Raw genomic sequence first — 22,720 nt, 5'->3', positions numbered from 1 at the left:
TAAGTTTAAACTCACTCACCACAGTAACTCACTGCATAAGGGCGTTTGAAAAAACATCACTTCACAGTCAACATAACCCTTAGATAAAAAGCACATATCCGATCGTCATGATTCTCAAAGTCGGTAACGCTACCTGAAATCGCCGAACAATATTGCTACCAAACCGCAGATAAAGAAACGTCAACTTTACAACTTGCAGCATCATTACGAACCACGCTTCTAACTTGCCGCGCTCAAATTTTTCCACCTTAAATTTAGCGTAACTCAAAAACTACTCAACCACTCTTTATCAAGTTTTCATATGCACAACTTCAGTTACACTACTGCAGCATATCTAAATTTCAATGAAATTGATTTAATAATTTTGGGAGATTTTCGAGCCACAAAATGTTTTATATATATAATTTATTTATTTATATATATAAGGAAACCACAATTTAATAGAATGTTATTTTCGAACTTCTCATACCTCAAAACGTATAGAAATATCATTTTCACCCCCCCCCCCCCACGCCTCTGCAACCATACAACCGAAAGAAATGCCGTACTTTTCTTCGAAAGGACAGTAAAAAGAACCATCGAAATCTTTCCATATATTGAATAAACATTAAAGAAAAGAAAAAATACATTCCGAATTAAAAATCTCCAAATTTTTAATTTTTTTTGAAATCGTTAAAAATTTAAATCTGTTGGACAATAACGAGAAAAGGATATAACATTTATGAAATGAACAACAGAGACACTAAAAATGGTTATGGTTTACCATACGAAAGAATATTAAAAATTAGACAAAGTTTGAAATGAAATCCATGAAAAAACTGCAAGAAAGAAGTTTATAGAAAAAAAAAATTGAAATAAAAGTGCATGATAACGTTGGTGAACCAAACACATAATATTAATAAATTAGTATTAAAAGAATGTGCGGAAAATAAATTCTATAAATAAGGACAATTTTTAGAATACATGAATCAAATAATTCAGGATGTAGGATTTAATAAATATTTTAAGATCATAACATTAGCACAAAAAAAGGAAATAACGAAAGAATGTACTCAAAAAATCGCAAAGCTCAGAACAGAAAAAAATGTAGGTTTATAGTTTGTTGGATCTTTCTGTTAGTACGAATAAATTACATTAATTATACAGCGTGGCATTTATTTTCTAGGTAAACAGTTCATAGCTAGTTTACTGTACATGAAATTACTGGTAATATAAAATAGAAATATAATAAGAAATGTAAGTATGTATAATAAAATTCTGATTATCATTAAGTAACTGCTAAAGGGAATTTTTTCATAACGAATATAAAAAGATCTAGGGCCATCCGTTATGTGGAAGATGAAGGAATGGAATAGTGGTTAAAGGAGGCAAGGGGGTAAGTAAACGGGTAGGGGAAATTATTGAGGGGAGGGACAAGAGGTCACCACAGCTTGCTTATAAAAGAGGGAGCAAGAGTCTAAGGGCGCTCAGTTTTAGTGTACCACGCACTTCGTCCGTTTGTTGTGTGCCACTCTCTCCTCTATCAAACAGTGAATTTAGATTCTGCTATCACTCGATCATCTTCTTTTAATTAAATATTAACAGGTTAGTAAATTAAACAACTCCTCGCTTTTGTTAAAATATTTATATGCAAAAAAAATTAAATACTAAAATCTAATTTCATAAGATGAAATTTAACAGGAAAAATATTGTCTGAACTTATAAACAATTTTTAAAAAAATTTCAAATTATTTACATAGTAAAATAGTGATTTAAACTAATCTCATAAAAATAACTATAATGTATATTTGAATAAATTATATTTATATTTAGAGTTTAAAATATATTCTGTTCAATATTTTATTTTATAATTTAATGAAAAAATATATACTTACAAATTTATTTTAATACATAAATTACAAAATAACAATATATTAGTTTTATAGAACATACAACTTAATATAGGGCTGTAAAATTAGTTATACTGCGAAGATTTTATGTCCACTCTCAGAGCGACCATTTTTAATATAACGCAGTTAATTCAAGCCTAAAAAATTAAAGTAGTAATATAAGAAATTAGGCTTGCTATTAATGGTTATTATTAATTTATATAAATATTAAAAATTAGATATTGACGCAATACGTGCCAAAAAAGGAAATAATATACAGCTTTTGAAAAAATATTAACCGTTTTTGAAATTTTTTATAAAATCACATTCTTTTTTACATTATTTTATATTGTAATTTTTTATTTCGCACAACGTGTTCTTACAAATTAACGCGCTGTTAATGTGTAGTAAGCTGACGCTGTTAAGAATTATCTCGATTATTCCTAAAACGAAACCGTTAACTAAATCCCAGTGATCAAAGTACAACGATAATAAATTCAAATTAATGTAACTTACATAATAAAATAATAATTACGATAAATTTTACTTGGATTTAAATCTGGGAAATGCAATATAATCTTATCACAAAAATTTGTAAATTATTAAATTTTATTTTGTTTTTGAAAAAAAAAATGAATTAAATAAAACATATGCACTATTAAACGTTCTCATTCATTTATTTGTAAATGAAAATCCACACGATTCTTCTTGTGGAATATTAAACATTTTCTCAATTATGTAGATTATTGTTACATTTTAAGAAATTTTTTATCTAACTGAACCGAGAACTTTACTATAAATATAGTAAGTATTATAACAGTAATAATGTAACGTTAAACATGCCAAATTAATATACATACATTTATCTATAACAGAGTTACTAATCGATTATATAATGTAGATTTATGTATTATATATAATACGTAATATGATATAAAACATGTATGATGCAATGGAACGAATTAAATTTAAAATAGACTTACAGAAAGACAATAATAGAGTAAAACGGAAGAAGCAATTGAATATGTTTTCACCAAGTCTTCTTCAATTACGATAAATGAAAAAGACAGTTATACAACTATATATACATACATGTATATATAAGTACATATACAACTGAAAACGGGCGCTATAAAAAAAAGAAATGCGATTGTTGATCAATTCTTTTTTTCAACAGATCTTCATGTAAGAAAGATTTATTATAAATTAACAATAAATAATAAAATTGTTTTTATAATGTATCTTTCGTCTAGCAGAAACAGTTATGAATTTAAAAAATAAAAGAAAAATTTTAATTCTTCATTTTTTTATTTATTTATTAAATTTTTCGAGAAAAAAATGTATTAAAAAAATTATCCTAATAAATTATTAAAAAAAACAAATTAACTAGAAAAAATTAAAAATGAAATAAAACTTAGTTTGTTCTTTGTGTATGATTAAAAAACAAAAAAAAATAGTAATATAAAATACATGATTTTTAATGTAAGATCCATTTTACATTTTATTTCAGCTTTCCTCCGATCAATCATTTGGATGATTTGATGCAATTCTTAATTACAATCTCTTCTATGCAAATTCATCTAATCTACAAATATATTAAATACGTATCCAAAATTCATAATTAATTCATTTATAATGCTAATATTTATCTTTAGTAAGAAAAAAATGTGAAAAAGATTCTACTCTTCCAATTTTGTATGTTTTTCTTTTTCTAATATTTAACCAAAATTTCCATTTGTATTGAAAGTTTTAAAATTATTTTACTTGAAGATTTTCTTTATTTCTTGATTTCACTGTAAAATTATCTCCGATACAATATTTAAAATTTAGTACTATTATTATATTATACAATTCAGTCCATTTTATTTAAATTAGATGTTCTTTATCAAATTAAACAAGAGAAATCATTAACAGGATTTACTGAAAAATACGTAATCATACCTCGTTGACAAATAAATTAAAAAAATCAGTTTTTCTCATTATGTCAATGAAAAGTTTAAAACCGGTATTGTTTGAGAAATATAAACTGATTATTGAAAAAATCTAAAAAACGAAATATTGTAATTATTATTAAATTAAAATCGTGTATTAAGATTCCAATACTTCTACAAACATTATTTACATAAAAAGGTTTTTCTTTTGTTTTATCTTTTTGGATAAATATTTTTTTACGTCGCATATAGAACAATTTGTTTTCTAATCATAATAAAAAAATTTAAAACTGAGAGTATTTCTTCACATTTAGAATCGAAAAACCGTTCAAGAAATTCAAAAATTTTATAAATTTCTAAAAAAAAAAAACGAAAAAAGGCATCGAAGATTAAAAAAAGAATTACACGTAACTCCTTCAACAAAAATAAAATATATTTCCAAATATTTTATTTATAATTCATTACAAAATATATTACGTTAAAATTGTTATGTAACTTTTCATTTAAAGAAAAAACACCAAAACTAGATTAGTTTAATATTATACAATCCAAATGAATTATTACGTAGTATGTAGAACAGTGGTAAGTTTATGTGGACAAAATTGCATTTTAAGTAATACGACTGGAGAAGAAAAAAACAAATGCAATTTAATAATTATTTCATCGCTGTAATAATATATTACTTTTAATAAAAGAATTTATTACACAAAAAAATTACGCAAAAAAATTAAATACCATAATCATTTCGTTAAAATAGATAACAAAAAACAACAGAACGGTTACAATTTTTCGTCTAGTATTTTAAATTACATTAGTGAAAAGATATAATTAAAAAAACATCGTTTAAACCTATCTACAATAAACTATATTATTTTATTAATAGCAATGTTTAAAAAATTAAAAACAGCTATTATATTAAAAATAGATAAAAATATAAAATATTTAAAAAAAACGGTTGTTAAAACTTAAAGAAAAACTTATTTTAATTTCATGTAAATTAGTATATAGTAAATAAAATAAGTAGAGTAGAAAATTAAATTTTTTCTACTTCTTTCAATTCCTTTTCCTTTTGTTATTCCACATCTAGATAATTGGACTTTGACATTAGCCCATACATTTATTTTTCAAAAAGAATATGATGTTGCATTATAATTACAAGCACCCAAAAACTATTCAATAATTTTAATATTTTGCCTAATCTTAATCAGAGATTGGGATTACGAAGCAAACTCAAAAAATAAAAATAAAAACAACTACAAAGTATTCTGAGATGCATCATTTTTTTCTACTTATTTCACTAAAGCTTCAACGCTTATTTAGTTTTATTCTAAACCATATAAAATCCCTAAGTCTCCCGAATATTAAATGTAACTATTTAATTTACAATGACACTTACGTAAGTAGGTTTATACAATGTTAATAAATTGGCAGAGGATATGTAACTGTACAAATAGATATGATTTGCCAGATCAGAATGCATCGTACAATAAATAGTGGCTGAAAAACCTGGAAGCTGAAAGCGTTATAGAATTAAACCAGTAAAGTTAATCGTCGATTTGTTAGCTATCAACAACGTTCTTTCAATCTATGTTCTACTCGTAGAAAACATGTTTAAGTTTATTATTTAACATATAATACGTTTTCAGCACTGGGAGTGCATAACAGAACGCTACCATTGTTTTACATGGGCAAAATTAAAGACCGACTTCAATTATTTTTTTCTTTGATAATTATATCACAGTATATTATGGCAAAACCAAAGAAGTTACTTTACCATAATTCCATTTGCCTTTATTAGTTGGAAAGAAATAACATAACAGTATTCGTACATTTATTAAATACTTTTTTGATTTAAAAAGGACCAGAAATATGTTTACAATTCCTGCCACCTTTCATTGACTATTTTAAATCTAATTTCTTACTTGATTGGAATCACTAATATAATTCCGCATTCATTACATGAACGTAGTGACAACTATAAACATTGAAATTATCGAATAGAAGTCAATGTTTTTAGTTTGTCTATTAATGTACAACTGAATATCTACAGAAGGCTAGTAATGATTTCTTAACTGTTATGTCAACACTCGTACAGATCCTTACATATTATACTTTAAATCTGAACGTACTAAACAGGAAAAGATTAAATTTTCTTCAACAAAATTACACCATCGTAACAAAATGCATTTTGTTGATCCGGAAATCATAATTGGTTTTTTATTAACAAACTAAAATGGTATTTTTTTCGTTTTAGCTACTATGGACTACGCTATTTTAACTAATTCACTTTTACTTTCCCGGCGAATATAAACATATTAAACGGGGAAGTATGGTGATCACGTCAAACATGGGGTATCGGGATTTTTTTTTATAAATCTTTACGTTTTAGGGCTCAACAAGTTCATATAACAAAAAAAAAACATATGTATGTATGTCGCACTGCTTTTTGCCTTACAACTCAGGATTGACCGAACAGATTTTCTTCAAATTTGGCTCAAATATTTCTATAGTTGGGGCATTGAGCATATTATTTTTTTCAAAGTTCTTAAGGGGGTGGGGGATATCACAAAAAAACCAATTTTGATTTTCTTCAGAGACATTTTAGAGAAAACTATGCATTTAAAAATAATCCAAAAATTTGTTTTCAAAAAAAATCAACCCCCACCTCTTAAAATTTAAATATATGTAGTTTTTTCTTCTTTTCCTCTACCTCCCTTCGGTTTGAATGTTTTTCTAAAATTTTTTGAAAGTCTTCATATATAGAGCTCGCAAGAAATGTCCAGATTAAAAAAAATTATATACCCTGGGCCTAAAATGCAGAAAGTTTCTTTGAAAATTTTCTATTTCTTATTTTAGGCTTTACTGAAAGGTGTGTTAGATTTAGAGACAACTTTACTTAAGCAAATATGTTAGGCAACTATACATGAATATTTTTAGAAACATTTTTCTTAACCTCTAAAGAATATTCTTTTTTTACTCCTCTTTTAATTTTTGTATTAATAGCCTAGAAATGATGGAATACTTTGCCAGCTTTTTTCAGTTTTTTTTCTTCCACATCTTCATTTCCCAGTATTTCTTCTTTTCTTTCTTCTGTCCAGATATACTTTTTGTTTTTGTTTTTCCTGGAAACCTGTGATGTTTTACAATTTTTTTCTCAGTACATTTCTTTGATGGTTAATATTATTTTCAATTCTTCGATATCTATTTTAGTTTTTCTGATCGAGTTATTGGTTTTTAGATTTTTAAAATAGTGGTTTTTTTCTAGTGAATATTTATTCATTTTATTTTTATATATATAACATGGAAAAGTTTCTGTTGCAGGATTAGTGATTATATCAGCTCATAAGATTACCATGAATACGTTCCTTCAAAAAATAATTATTTAATTATGAAACTACTAGGAAAGACAAATGAAAAGTTCTAGTTTCAATTCTTCTTTAAGCTTTTACTAAGATAAAATTAAATAATTTCTTTCCAAATAATTTTTAAAAAAGAATGTATAATTTATTTTTAAATAAGGTTTTGTAATGGAAAATTCAGTCACGTAACAGGAAGTTAAATCCGTGACCATTACATTAAAGTGTTGGAAAAAACGTATGAGACCAGACAGATCAGAAGAATTTTAATCTAGCTTCTAAAATTAACACGTTAGAAAGAATTTAACGTCTTATTCTCTGAGAACAAAAAAAAAGAGATTGAAATAAAGAATGACGTCAAAAAACAAATGAATAGCTAATTAAATTAGCATATGCTGCTAAAAGAAAGTACAAATATAATGTATTATAGGTGTAAACAATAAAGAGTAGTTATTTATTTGAGAGTTAAAACGATACATATGACTATTTTAAAGTTTCTACTTATAACGGTAAACTATATCCCGTTAAATATAATGAACTCTATTCCTGCTATACCTATGTATTCAAAACAAAGTCAAAGTTTAAATGTAAAAAATACGTTCAGTACCAATAAATTGATATATTATTATGTACAAATTTTTATAAAATGAAAACTTTTGTCTGTAAATTACTTCTTTTTATGATACATCTTTCATACAAAAGTAAATAAAATTATACTTTATATAATTAGATAACTTCAGGTACATTTACATGAAATTGCGAGAGATTAGCTAAATCGAATTTAACGAAATTTGTTGGATGGACAGATAAATCTCAATCCTGTTTGAAATCTCGTTTATGTATTAAAATAAAATATTAACGGGAAATCCCCCTATTCATGACGAAAAAAATATTATTTTCCGTATAACCTTACGGTACATTTTACAACAATAAAAAAAGAGGAATTAATTTTAAAATAGATTCATTAATCAAACCCCTAATTCCAGTCATTTTGAAATATAGTATAAAAATAAAAGTATAATTTTATCTTTAACTCAACGAATAAACCAGTAATCTGGTAATAATTGTACAATGCCGACTACTAATATCTTTCTCATATAAAAATAAAACGAAAATTTCTAAACCTTTTCTTTCTAAACAAATTTATTACCAAAGAGATTTTTAAAAAAAATTTATTGATAAATTTTCAACGTTCAGTTATACTCTGATGTTTGGTAAATAATAATTAAAATAAAATCAATTATATTGGTTTTTTTATATCTTTACCAACGAGTTAAAATTTAATTACTCGTTTCGTAGTTAACCATTAAGCATCTAAAGAAGTCTTTTTTATATCCAAATCGTTTTTTTTTTTAAATTATTAATTAACATACATCATTTCATAAGTTAATTTTTTTTAAAAATGAAGAAAAAACTAAAGAATACACGGTTCTTTTTACTACTTTTTAACTTTACACAACTTAATGACAGTAAGAAAGTGCAAATAAATTTAAAACTATATATCCTGTTAAAAGTAGATTAAAAACTTTTAAAAACATCCTTGTTTGGGTGTCTTCAACCAAGATTGTGCAGTTATTAGGAATATTTCCAAAAGTAACAGCTATTTAAGCGAGGAATGGTTATATATAAATAAGATATATATGATAAAACATTTCGCCGAAATACCGGCAAATTATCGTCTCCACAACAGTTCACAGTAGCATCTACGTTATAACGTGACTGTTATCGTACTTTTCCCTTTCCACAACAGTTTTATTAAAAGCTGTGGAAATTCAGATAAATATATATATATTTATCTGAAGAGTATTTGTAAGCCCAAATCGAGAGAATATCTTGTTTAGTACAGACGGAAATGGAGAAAATTCAATCATTATTCGAAATTGTTTAACCTTTTTTTACACCTTTAAATGTCGAATTTAAAAAAAAATGTAGATTGGTTTTTACTCGTAGATATTCACATGAAAATAAAAGATAAAAAATCAAGTTTATATACATTTGTTTGTTACAGAAAAATTCAAAAAATAAAATGTAATGTTACCCTATTTCAACCCTTTAAACTCATAATTTCAAAAAATCCTGGTTTTTTAGTTTACCCTTACACCGTAAGAAAAACGTGTAAACAAATTTTTATCAATTTATCTTCAGTAATTTTTGTTGGACGTTGATTATGAATCGCTCACGACATGTTCTTTTATATATATATATATATATATATATATATATATATATATAGATCATCAATAATTGGAAAATTATTAATTTAAGAACAGCCAAATTTAGGGAGGAATTAGTTTTAACGCTTATTAGTAACATTAGTAACGGGCTAAGTTACTAAAGCAGTTTTTCTTCCAAGAAAAGTTTTAGTAATGAAAAAAATATTCATATGTTAACGTAAATATAATTATGGGATAAAATAAAATCGCCCTACTTTTAAATTCTTATTATGAAACGAATTCTGAAGCTTTAACTAATCAAAAAATTATGTATAATTATGTGATATTATGATAATTCTAAGACACATAAATTGAAATAATGATGATTTGAAACGATAATACTTGATCAGATTAATATCATAGTGCATCTTATAAAATTTTAACAAAAAGCATTTTTAATACTTCAACTTTTTAATAAAGTTACATCGTGACATTCATTAAATAACTATTAGCATAACAAACTTGTTAAAAAGGTTAAAAAACCTTATTTATTTACTTAATATTATATTACGAATAGAAAACCACGATTTCAATGTAATATATATACACATACGCTGTCTATACCGCATTTGTACAACAATAAATCAAGGGTGACAAAACTAGGTACTTTACAAAACAAAATTGTATTTTGCAATAAAAATAATAATAATGACCTCATTGCTAAATCTAAATGCAATGTTATGCCATTTATATACTAGCAATAGTAATAATTTAACTCATAAGAAAAATTATATATATTATGCTGTAGAGTACATAGAAATAAACGCGCGGGCACGCATTAGTGGGCTAATATACAGACTGTAATACTTTACATTTCCATTAAAACTATTTTTTTTTCTATAACAAAATGACCTTTAATGGCATTAAATGTTGACTTACATTTTCAATAAGACGATAAGAAAAAGTTAGGTATAAAAAACGTTTAAATTTTACTCAGATTATACATTATTAGAAAGATCCCTACCGTAAATAATTTACAAAAAAAATGAGAATTTGAAAATTTTGTAAAACTAATTTTAAAATATGTAGAATTTTAATAAAATAAACAAAATTCTACTTTGAAACCTTTTAAATAAATATATAATATAAGATGTACTTTAAAAAAATCCAATATTACAAAAAATATTTTGAATTCTTTACTCTTTATTAAATAAAACTAATAATTATTATTACTATAAAAATCATAAAAACAACCATCAATTCAAGATGGCTGTATACACCAATATATATATATACACTAAATCAAAGAAATTTTTGTGACAAACCAGACGTATAGAGGGATATGAAATATAGAGACGGATGTATTACGAAGGACATTCTATATAAGCAAGATCAAATTCCCTTCCACTTCCTGTGATATAAAAAAAAATTAACATCTCTTAATTTAAGAAAAGCTAACATGTTTTATACTATTATACAAGCAACCTGTTTCACACTATTCATCTCTATTTCAAGGGTAATGATGGGAAATATTAAAAAAAAAAGAATGACTTCCGTTGTAGAAGTTTTACATTGGCGTGTAACTGACAAAATCGTAGTTACGGTTACGTAATTTATTGGTATTTATTAAAATTTTATTGGAAAAAGAACTTTAAAAAAATTACACTATTTTTTTGTAACCGACTGATTTTTTTGAGCTTAGACAAGATGTACTTGGTAAGATACCTTACTATAAAGGAAAGCCAAAATAAATGATAAAAATATACGAACACCTATCAATTAAATCATGATTCAAAATGTTACTTAATTTATGTAATCGCTTAGTGAAGTGGCAAAAGTTAAGGAAGAGCAGTAAAATACTGAAACAAAATATCTTATTTTTGTAGTGAGCCTCGAAAATGATGTAAAATTAATTTTTAAGAGAAAGAGAAATACATTTTAAACAGAAAATTTTTAATGTTAATTCCTTGCCCTTATACTCTTCTACGTCAGGAAAAAGATCGTTAAATGTAAAATTTATTCCGTTTTTCTTAAAAATTAATAACCGTTCTGTATTTTATTTTTTTAAAATAAACTTAACGTAAAAACTTCTCCGGATTTAATTTTTAAAAGATTGATTTTTTCCAATTTTTTTATGGACACAAATCTACGGTACACTAGAAGAACCTAACAAAAAAAAAATTTAATTCAATTTTTAAAATGAAATCGGACTTAATTTAGATCCTGGTATTAAATAAAAATTTTATACCAAAAAAATTATCCGCTTCTAAAACTGTTTTTCTAAAAGGTAGCCTGACTAGAAATCTCTATGGATCAATAAAATAACCAAAATGAAATCACCAGTTACTTTTTTTTCTTTCTTAATCTTTTAGCTTATTGCTTGCTTTCCAAATGTAAGTTGCAAATAATTATACATAAAAAAAATAAAAAGAATAATATCAAATCGATAGCCTTAAAGTACAAAGTAATACACTATAACTATATACTGTATATATTCATTGGCAAAACAGTACTTGAACTAACATAAGTATAACGTTAATATAATTTCTTTGCCAAACAAAATAACAAAAATAACACAAAAATAGGCAATTCGCCAATAATTAGTAGTTTATTTACTATAGATTAAACATAGAATTGTAATATGCGCAGAATATATTATGTTAGGTCACAGACATCATTTCCTTGAGAAAAAAAACACGTTTTACGTGTACTACAGAAAAAATAATAAAAACCTTTGTATTACGACAAAAAAAATTTTGGAAACACTAAAATAATATATAATGTTACATGTTAAATTCTCAATTTTATTAGATAAAGCGATGAAAATATTTTTTTATTTATTTTACAATTATTTTTTTTAATAAAAAATAAGAAAGGTTAATGAAATGGGACTTCTTTAAAAAAAAATCAATTCGTAAATTTAATTAAAAATTTCACTCAATAAAACTCTGTGATTGAAAATCAAAATCAAACTGTTTGCCTTTTGTATTGTAGAGGTTTCGGATTCAAATCGTAATAATCATATTTCAAATTATAATCCTGTGTCAGAATAATGGTTAAATTAAAATTAAAAAATAAGTTATATTAAGGATTTAATTTCCATAAACTAGATTACTTCAGAGTGAAATCTGATCAGAATAAATATTTTAAATCTTTAAAAGATCATGAGGTGAACATTAAATTAAGTTAACAAAAAAATTTCTAAAGGTTAGATTTTAAAAAAAATTCATGCGCACTTCTGCGTAAGAAGACCTACTTTTCGTTATTTTATTTTACAAGAAATATACAAGACATAAATCGAGAACTAAAAGCGGTGTAATTTTTTTATTTAATATTAAAATATATTTTCGGTTTAATAGAAAATTATGCTATTATAATATAACCGTAATTTGATGAAATAACGAAAAGACCCTATACACAAACATTAAGTTTAAACTCCCTCACTACTGTGACTCAGTGCATAAGCGCGTAAGAAAAACACACCAATACAAAGTTAAATTTAGGTTATGTTATTCATTGTCGACCTTAAATTGAATTTAACTGAAGAACGGCACAACCAGTTTTCACAAAATTTTCAAATGTACAACTTTATATAAACTACAACATATCTAAATTAATCTAGTAATTTTGGAGATTTTCGAGCCACAAATTTTATACATCGGTCTATAAATAAATATATAAGGAACCCAAATTTTAAGTGAATGGAATTTTCGGATTCCTTATACCTCAAAACGTTAAAAAAAAAATCAATTTCACCCCCAATCCCACCACGGTAAAAAAAAAATATTTTTATCGACTTCGTAAAGTCAGTAAAAATACAATTTTACAGTATTTTATATTATAGTAATTCATAGAATATCGTTTTACCAAAGTTATGGGCTTGGAATTTGCATAAAACATAAAAGGGAATAAATATAAAATTTTTTATTGTTTTTACGAAAACATTCTTGAAAATAATAATTATAAGTAAAAAAAATTATGCAAAATATATTTTTGTAAAATAAAAACCACTTCCTCGTTACTGCAAATTGGATAATATTTTATAACTTGCTTACTAATAGTCGCATCTTAGCCTGAATTCAGAAATGTTAAAAAGCCAATTAGTAAAAGTACAAAAAATAATTGAGGACTTCCAAAATATAATGTTTTAAGCATTAACAATTTGATACCAATAGAAACACCTTATTAATTATATAAAAACTTTGCTAATTTTTCATCTTAAGACCTAAAATATCTCATTTACTGAAAAAGTTTTAGAAAATTCGAAATTGTATGAGTAGAATTGAAAGTGAATAGATAGATAAGATGACATATTCGGAGTATGAACTACGCTGTAAACTATGACAGTACAAAAGATTTCATTGAAATATAAAGTACATGAGTATATAGAATGTTTAAAAAGTATTTTATTAACGCTCACGGTGGCTTCTATTTGTAAATATTAGATTAGAAAACTGACATTACAAGAAAAGAGAAGCGATTTGACCAAAATATTTTATATAATATTACTTATTGTGTACGATCCTTCAGTCAATTATAACAAATATAAAACATACGGTAGTTATTAATACTTAATAAATAAGTGGCCTACGTTGCACATAATGTAATAAAAAAGATACTTCCTTCAAAAATTTGTATAGAAAACCGTTACCATTGTTATTAAATTATTATTATTTGTATTATTATAGAAAACACAAAAGATTCGTACGTACCTGATACTTTTTTTTTAATATGCTGTCAAAATTTTAAATAAATCTAAAAAAGAATTGTCATATCCACTTCTACATTTATAACAACTTTAAATAAAATAATAGTTCAACATAGGCAATTGACCTCAGCAGTATTAACTTGTTTCGATTAAATAACATCATTATACTTTAAAATAAAACTAAATTGAAAGTTAAAATGAGCACATAAATGAGATGACTTTTTGTTTTAATATTAAATACACTGCCAGCATCCTTCAATTAAGCGAAAGAGTTTAATATAATAATCCGGAAATCACCGAGATATACAATATAATTTCATTTAGTATGAATTTGTTAATTAAGTACATGTCATATTCGTAAAATGATTCTCTAACATCCTGGTATGCTAATAATAAAAAAGAGCAAATAATCGTAAATATACGTCAAAAATCTTCCAACTTAAAAGAGATTTGAAAAAACTTATAAAAACAACTCTAAATAAATACATAAACAGTAGTTTTTTATTTTACATTACAAGGTGGATGTACTGAAATAAAGATAACAGAAGGTTGAAGATAACATAAAAGAAACCGAACGGCATTTTAAATATAAGGAAATTTTAATATTATTCCACTTTGTTAACAACCATCATTTTTTTCCATTTAAGATGAGCCGTAACAAAGTCAAAAGATTTATTACATTTGAACTAAGTTTGTATCTGTACCTGGTACATCAAAGTTATGCATAATAACTCAAGTAATCCTTTCTTTAAACCACTAAACATTTATTATGTTGAGATTACTTTTATTGCTTAAATTTATTTGTAAAATTAACAATTTTATCAAAACATTAGTTAATAAAAACATAATGAACAAAGAATAAGATATCTTCTTTTCCTACCTATATCCTGTCATTAATAAAAAAAGTTTTTTTAAATCTACGAAAACTTTTAGGATAAATAAGTAATATACTAAAATCTTGAAAATTTTGAGATGAAATGAGAAAAATATGAATTTCAATTTATGATTATTTAATTACAATTAATTCAGAAAGACAGATAAAAAGATTTTTTTAAAGATAACCGGAAACCGATGGATTAGGAAAAGTGAAATGATACGAATCTGAAGATAGAAATCAAGTAAGACGATTATTATATATGTTCAAACAATATAAGGAATCTAAAAAATAACAATAGACAGAAGAAAGAAAGTAGAAAATAAGTTCGAGAATAAAAACATACTGGGCTAATAGAAAAGCAGAAATCCCGGAAAAAGAACCATTCTACACGTAGGTTAATAATGATTTCATTGTAAGGTTTTATTAAAACAATTTTCAAAAAAAAAAACAACAAAAATAACTACTATAACAAGTTTTGAAAAAATAATAAAAATCAAAGTTTAGAAATTAATTTTGATAAATTATGAAACGTAATGAATTAATAAAACTAAAACCAATATAAAAAATATTATTTGTGAATTTAGAAAAAAAAATTTTTTTAAACTTGTAAACGTCATAATTGTGACGTTTATAAACTATTTATTAATTACTTGAATAATCATAAAATTAAAATTAAATTGTGTTGTTTACATTTAAACGCGTTATCGCAATTTATTTAATAATGAAATAAGTAATTATTACTGGTAAAATTAACTGCTTTAGGTTTTGATAATTCTACATTATACAAAGAATACATAAAATTTTATAGCCCAAAATTAATTACTACCTTTAATAATAATTTTATTACCATAATTCGTTCACAATTGTGAATTCGCAATTAGGTTTTTTAGTATTATATAAAAAAAAGGTAACTCGTATTACTTGAATTATTCAAAATGCTGTAAGTTTTTTTAAAACTTATATTTCAGAAATAAAAATTATAGCTGTCAAAAAGTTTAATGCTGCCCTTAATAAAAAAATTAAAATTTTCGAAGATTATAAAATTGGTTTTGAGAAATTAGTTACGGAGTCTATTTATGTTATAAAGCTGGTGTAGCTGAACGGATTAAGGCGACGACAATATATTTAAGTTGATCTTAATTTGAATTATAAAAATAAAATTTTAAATCTGAACAGTTTAGAACTCGAAATAGACTTAACACTAATAATTCTGAATTTTGATAAATATCTTCAAACGAAAATATAAAAGTTAATTTCCTTCAGAGAAGTTAGATAGTTAAATTAAAATTATACGAACAGAAAAAAGTAGTAGCACAAATTTTCACTACGAGATAGTATTATAGATATTATAGACGAGAATGAAGTGTATATATTGGAAACTTTTATATACTTACAAAGTACAAAAAAAAACTTTATTCGACAGACTTTGTAAATATAGACAAAAAAATTTATTAAATCTTTAAAAAAGAGTGGTCATTATAATAGGTTTATTATTAAGAAATTAATAGAAAAATCTTAAAAGAAAAGTAATAAAATTATACATAAACATATTTAAAATAATATTTAGGACGTAGAATATTCTGGGTAAATAATAAATTTCTTTTTAAATTCCATACTACTGTTTTTATTTACTTACAATATTTTTCCGAAGTCTGATTTATTTTCTTTTACCTTTTCTGACTTTTTTTTAAATGTAACTTACTGCAGCAGTTATTCCTAGTTTCAAATTTCATACAATTTTAAAAAAGTAAAATGCTATTTTCCATAAAAAAAAATTAGACGTAAAAATAATAAACATTGAAAAAAAAATTAAATAAAAATGTATGACAAGTTAAACTGACATTGATTTATAATCAATTTTAAATTAAAAGATTATATTTAATTTATTAAAAAAAAATCGTAATTAACTACAAAATTACATTAAAAAAACAACTTTTTTCTCTCCGTTTTAAAATTATACACAACATGATGATGCAATGGAAGTATTACGCAATTTAACATGTTAATGTAATCAGTCATATTTTTTTTAAACTTACAAAAAAAAAATGTGTATATAAATAAACTTCCGTTTTCTTGCACATAGTAAATATAAGAAAAATATATGTCCCCACGTAAATTAAATCCCAAATTAATGCAAAAATTCATTTGCAAATAAAATCTAATTTATTCGTAATTATTATTAGTTACATTGGTTATTTTGTATTTTTAGGTCTTAAATATTTCAATACTTTAATATTAAGTTATTAATTAAATTTCAGTACAATTTTGCTAATTTTATTTGTACCAAACTGCTTAATCATTTCGTCAGGAAGTTGTTATTCTTAATTATTATTATTATTATAATTATTATTAAAAGCATAATTTGGTATACGATTTGCGTACAATATTTTCTTTTCAAAACATTTTGAATATAGTTATAAAATTAAAGAAAAATAATTTTATTGAAAATTTCAATTTTTTTTTACCTTGATAGATATCGAGAGCGGTATGTATAGTTTCTCTCTGTTTTATTTATTCCTTCATAACTTTGTAAACGATGAATAAATTTATATAATGTTTTCTTACTAAACAATTTATTTTTTATTCCAGAAGATTTAAGGATATTTAAATATTAAACCACTCTTTCAAATTATACAGTAATAATTTCCTAATTCGATTTTTATCAATACTTCTTTAAATAATTTATTAAATGCGTCTATATTTCAGACAACTGAAAATATTAATAAAATATTCAAGCTTCAGCAACTTTATGTATTTAATCAAAAGCGTTTCAGTTATCATTTTTCATAATTTATTTTTAATTATCGGTTAACGTTTTTTCTTAATTGAAAGCAGGACACGGTCTGGTTGTATGCATTGAATTTTCTGTGATAAAGCCTGACTTTTTTACAAATAATATATACAATAATGATTTTTTCGGCTCTTTTAATATTCAAACCCCAACTGTTTTTTTTATACATAGTATTTTTTTTTTTAAATACATATAAACATTATAAAACAAGGCACAGCTAATAGAGTATTTGATGTAATAATGATGTGTTCTTACGAAGTCTGTAAAGTAGTTTGTACTGAGTGAATGGAAAGAACAAAAAACAAATAAATATCAATCCATAATAAAGATTACATAATATTTTATGACGTTTATTAACCACGTAATTAGTAGTTATCGATTTAAAAGGGGAAAACCTTGAATAAATAAATAGATCTATAATTTTTAATGTGTAAAAAAATAATTATTTGGTTTTATTAGAAAGAAAAAAAGTATAAATAATGGAGAAAGGCCCTTATACAGATACGTTACTTCTGACAAAAATAATAAAAATAAATGTAAAAAAATTATTAGTCAAGTAAAAATATTATTGTACATAAATGATATTTAACGTGGAATACTTTCTTAAAGGTTACATATTTTTAATGCCGATGAATGAATACTCCTTTTCTTTTTCCTGTTTAGCCTCCGGTAACTACCGTTTAGAAAATTCTTCAGAGGATGAATGAGGATGATATGTATGAGTGTAAATGAAGTGTAGTCTTGTACACTCTCAGTTCGACAATTCCTGAGATGTGTGGTTAATTGAAAACCCAACCACCACCAAAGAACACCGGTATCCACGATCTAGTATTCAAATCCGTGTAAAAATAACTGGCTTTACTAATACTTGAACGGTGGAACTCTCGACTTCCAAATCAGCTGATTTGGGAAGACCTGTTCACCACTAGACCAACTCGGTGGGTAATTAATGAATACTACGCGTAATTATATTTACTATATTAAACGCGTGAATTGATACTGATAATCGCAAAAATGTTACGTAAACTAATAAAATTGATAGAGAAGAGTTAAATAATAATTCCTTTTTCAATTTTATTATGATAACAAAGTTAGATGATTCAACAAACAGGAAAACTTAAATCAAAATAATTAGCCAACAAGAAATATGAATTCGGAACTATAAAATATTTATTATTGTATAACAATAATAATATATTTTTCCGGATAAACAATCGTTCAGTAAATTTTATGAAACCAGATAAATACGATGTTTTAGGTCAACTAGTGTAGATGATGTAATTAGAAACAATATTGTATACATTAAAACGATAATAAGTTCACGTAAAATTATCCAGAAATATAATTAGATTTAGTTCAAAGAAAAAACATACCACAATATACTTGTTTGTGATTTTTTATTTTACGAATATAAAAAAAAAAATTACAAATTGATTTTTATCACCAATTTGGCGGAATTTAAAATTAATTTTACAAAATTTCTCCATTTTCCGACACAGGTTTATTTATTTTTATATAGCACAAGAAACTTAAACATCATTACTTTCAGATGAATCAACTCTTAACGATTAGTATCACTTGTAAGATAAGGTAAAATGCGCATTATATACGTGCACCAAAAAACTGTAAGAATATAAAGCCATAAATTCATATGCGGCTCCTTTCTGTTGAAAACAATGCAATGTACATTCCGTCTCTACACAGTGGCAGAAGTATACAGAGTTATAAAACAATTCTCATGTAGTATGCAAATAAACAAATTATTATTTTATAAATCGAAACGTAGTTTATTTAACTACAGTAAAATTTATTAAATTCTGATTTGTTACAGTTAAAATTAAATCCACACTCATGTACAGCATATGATTATATTAAAATAACTTCAAGAATTTTTGATTACTAGAAATAATTAACTTTTATTATTTAATGTATGTGTGTATGTGTATATATATATATTTTTTTTTGTCTATATTTATTTACAAATTTTGTTAATAAACCTTACTACATAATAATTATGAATATATATATTTTTTTATTTTATTTTTAAGTTGGTAATAATTTATCCAAAGTAATATAAATTTAAATATATTCAAACTGATAATTTTAAATTATTACTGAAAATTACAGTTTCTCATCGCATAAATTAATACTATTCTGTGAAGCAAGAACTGTGAATATGTTATGCATATTTTCAATAACAATTTAAGTTATAATAGCTATTTATATATATTTAAAACAATAATAAAGTTAAAAATCATAAATACCACATTTCAAATTTAGTAATAACATTATCTTTTAAATATATGACCTAAATAGTTTTTTAAACCCTAGTAATAGAGTAAACATGATTATAAGTTGAAATAAATTAAAAAACTGCGGTAAAGTATAAAAGATCTCACAATAAAGTATTTTTATGAAAACAAAATCCAGGAAATGTCAATCATCTATCTTTGTTTACATTTAAAATTTCAATTGTACACAATTATTTGTAGTAAGAGATAACAGTATAATTTATTATTTAATGATTTTTACAGCTAGTTAGGAATATTTAAAATAAAGGTACCAAAATTTAGAGACTGTTTCAAATTATAAAATTTTTATTTTGTATTATCTATTTCTTACTGTAGAAGAAGTTCAATTTCACAAACAAATTTCTATCTGCTTAGTAAATAGTACCATATTCAAAAAAATAAAATTATGGGATGCGGAAAAAAACACGATATAAAAATCAATCATTTTTAAATACATATAATTTCAATTTTTCTTTTTTACTTTATTACTACGAAGTCTTAAAAGTGTAGGTTACTTTATAAAGAAGTATGATGTAAATGAAATTATAAAAAATAACTCTTACTACGATCTGAACCCGAGATCAATTGATATAGAAACAAGAATTAAGACAACTACACCAAATGACCAATTAAAATCGATCGGATTCTCATCAAAATTTAATTTAATAAATTTTATTTTAATTTTTTAAATCACAAAAACCAGTTCAAAATAAATAACTACTATAAAAAAACAGTTATATCATAAAATTTAGAAGTTTTCACAGAAAATCAGTTTCTTTTTTCCTTCATTTTATTATTTTTATTTCTATAATAACTGTATCTTTTACTTTTATGTTCTATTTTGGGAAAAAAAACCTAGATTATTTTTTCAATGGTAAGAACCTGTTAATATATTAACTCTAAGAATTACGAAAAAGTAATATCTCGTAAAAATAATAAATAGTAAATCTGTACTTTCGTATCAAATTTAAAATGTCTAAAATGCCTGTATAATCAGTTGAACCGAAGATGAGAGTATCACAATAAAGATTTCAACGAAAAATACAAATAACTGAATTCTTAATTTCCATTTTTTAATTTTTTTGTTTGATTTTTTAAATCATATCCTGACTGTAGTTCAAATATTAATAAAATTATACGCTTAATTATTTTATTTATTACATTTAAGAGAAAGAGTAACGTCATAGAAAGCCAAAGTATTTGAAGATCAAATAAGTAGATCACAGAAGTTGAAATAAATATATATAATTTCCATGCGAGCTGATATAAATGTAGACTAACGTTATCATTAGGAAATACCCAGCTTAATTAAATAAAAGAATTAACAATTAAAAATTTACAAATCACTTTATATATATAATGTTTAACCTTTAAACTATACAGATAAAGATTCAATTAATAGAATTTCTTAAATACCAAAAATTCAGAATAGAAATAATAACAACTATGATAAAGAAAAATATAACCGAATTATTATTTATCTAATAACATAATTAATTTTATATTTATTAAACTAGATCAATAGATCAAGCGAGTCAAAAACATTTGAAAGTAATGTTACAATACATGATGCAAAATTTCAGCAAGAATAAACTGTCGTTTAATGAAATAAATGTTTAAAAAAATCAAATTAAAAACCTCTTTTCTATATTATTTTATTTAAAACTTAGTTAACCAGGAAGCGAAACATATTTTTATTTAAAAAAAACACAAAATTGAAAAAAAATTGTTTTTTTTTTTAATGTAATTTTAAGAAAATTTCCTAAACTTCAAAAATATATATATGGGCTGCGGAAAGCTTTAAAAATAAAATAATAATATCTCCGTCTGAAGATATAATATCGAAACGACTTTTCCATATCAATGCGCAAAAAACGTTTAATATTAACAACAGGAAACTTTCAAATACATAATGATGTCGTTACATTCTGTTAATAAAAAAACCTCTTTGTTTAAAAATCATAGAATAAATAATAAAGTAAAAGTATTCTGAACTTTGCCTACAAACACAAGACTTGGTTATCTAGTCTCTTTTTACGTCTAAAAAAAAAACGCAGACGAACAGCAGCAGCAGTACCGAATAATAATACGCGTTTTATTGAAAACACTGAATAAAATTCGATTCGACTAACAACTATTAAGAAGGAAATAACTAATACCTTAAGCCGAATAAAATACATTATAACTGGTCTAGATTAAACAAATTTCTATATTTCATGAATATTTTTACGTAAAACGGGGAAAAAAAGTTAATTACGCGAGATAATTTTGATAAAAATTTAACAGTATGAAGACGGAATGTATTATAATTATTAACTTTATTATTCATTTTTATATATAAATATATAATTTTTTTATAATTAAATGCAGCTGTTATTTTCAATACTGCAACATAATATTTTACATGATAGTACAACGTGAAAAGAACTGAAAATAAAATGACAGTAAAGCTTTATAAGTTATAGTAACAAGCTTTAATTAACACATTAACTGTTATTTGATTAATAAATTATTCAAAATTATATCATGTAGGCTAAAAACAGCACGGATATATGATCACGTGTATGTGCTGTTATTTCAAAATAAAAATTACACCCTAAGTCAATTTGCCCCACCTTATTTAATTTATAAATAGTTACAATATAATACTGAAGGTCTAATGTAACATTACTTTCAACATAATGTAATCAAATAAATAGATTAGGCCTACACACACGCGCGCGCACACACACACACACACACACA

At 24.2% G+C, this 22,720-nt stretch overlaps 2 protein-coding genes across 2 annotated transcripts in view; one reads left to right on the top strand and one right to left on the bottom strand.

The window, feature by feature from the left end:
- The window catches only part of LOC142323725 (uncharacterized), a 417,400-nt gene that overhangs the window by 247,734 nt on the left and 146,946 nt on the right, over positions 1–22,720 (bottom strand). The gene's annotated exons all lie outside the window — the stretch shown is intronic.
- The window catches only part of LOC142323726 (uncharacterized), a 38,718-nt gene continuing 17,427 nt past the window's right edge, over positions 1,430–22,720 (top strand). The window contains exon 1 of the mRNA XM_075363882.1: positions 1,430–1,584. The gene's annotated coding sequence lies outside the window, so the exon portion shown is untranslated. The remainder of the gene's footprint in view (positions 1,585–22,720) is intronic.

This window comes from Lycorma delicatula, chromosome 4 (genome assembly GCF_047948215.1).
Source record: "Lycorma delicatula isolate Av1 chromosome 4, ASM4794821v1, whole genome shotgun sequence".
NCBI lineage: Eukaryota > Metazoa > Arthropoda > Insecta > Hemiptera > Fulgoridae > Lycorma > Lycorma delicatula.
The sequence above is the reverse complement of the archived record's forward strand: the minus strand, read 5'-3'. Positions and strand labels throughout refer to the sequence as shown.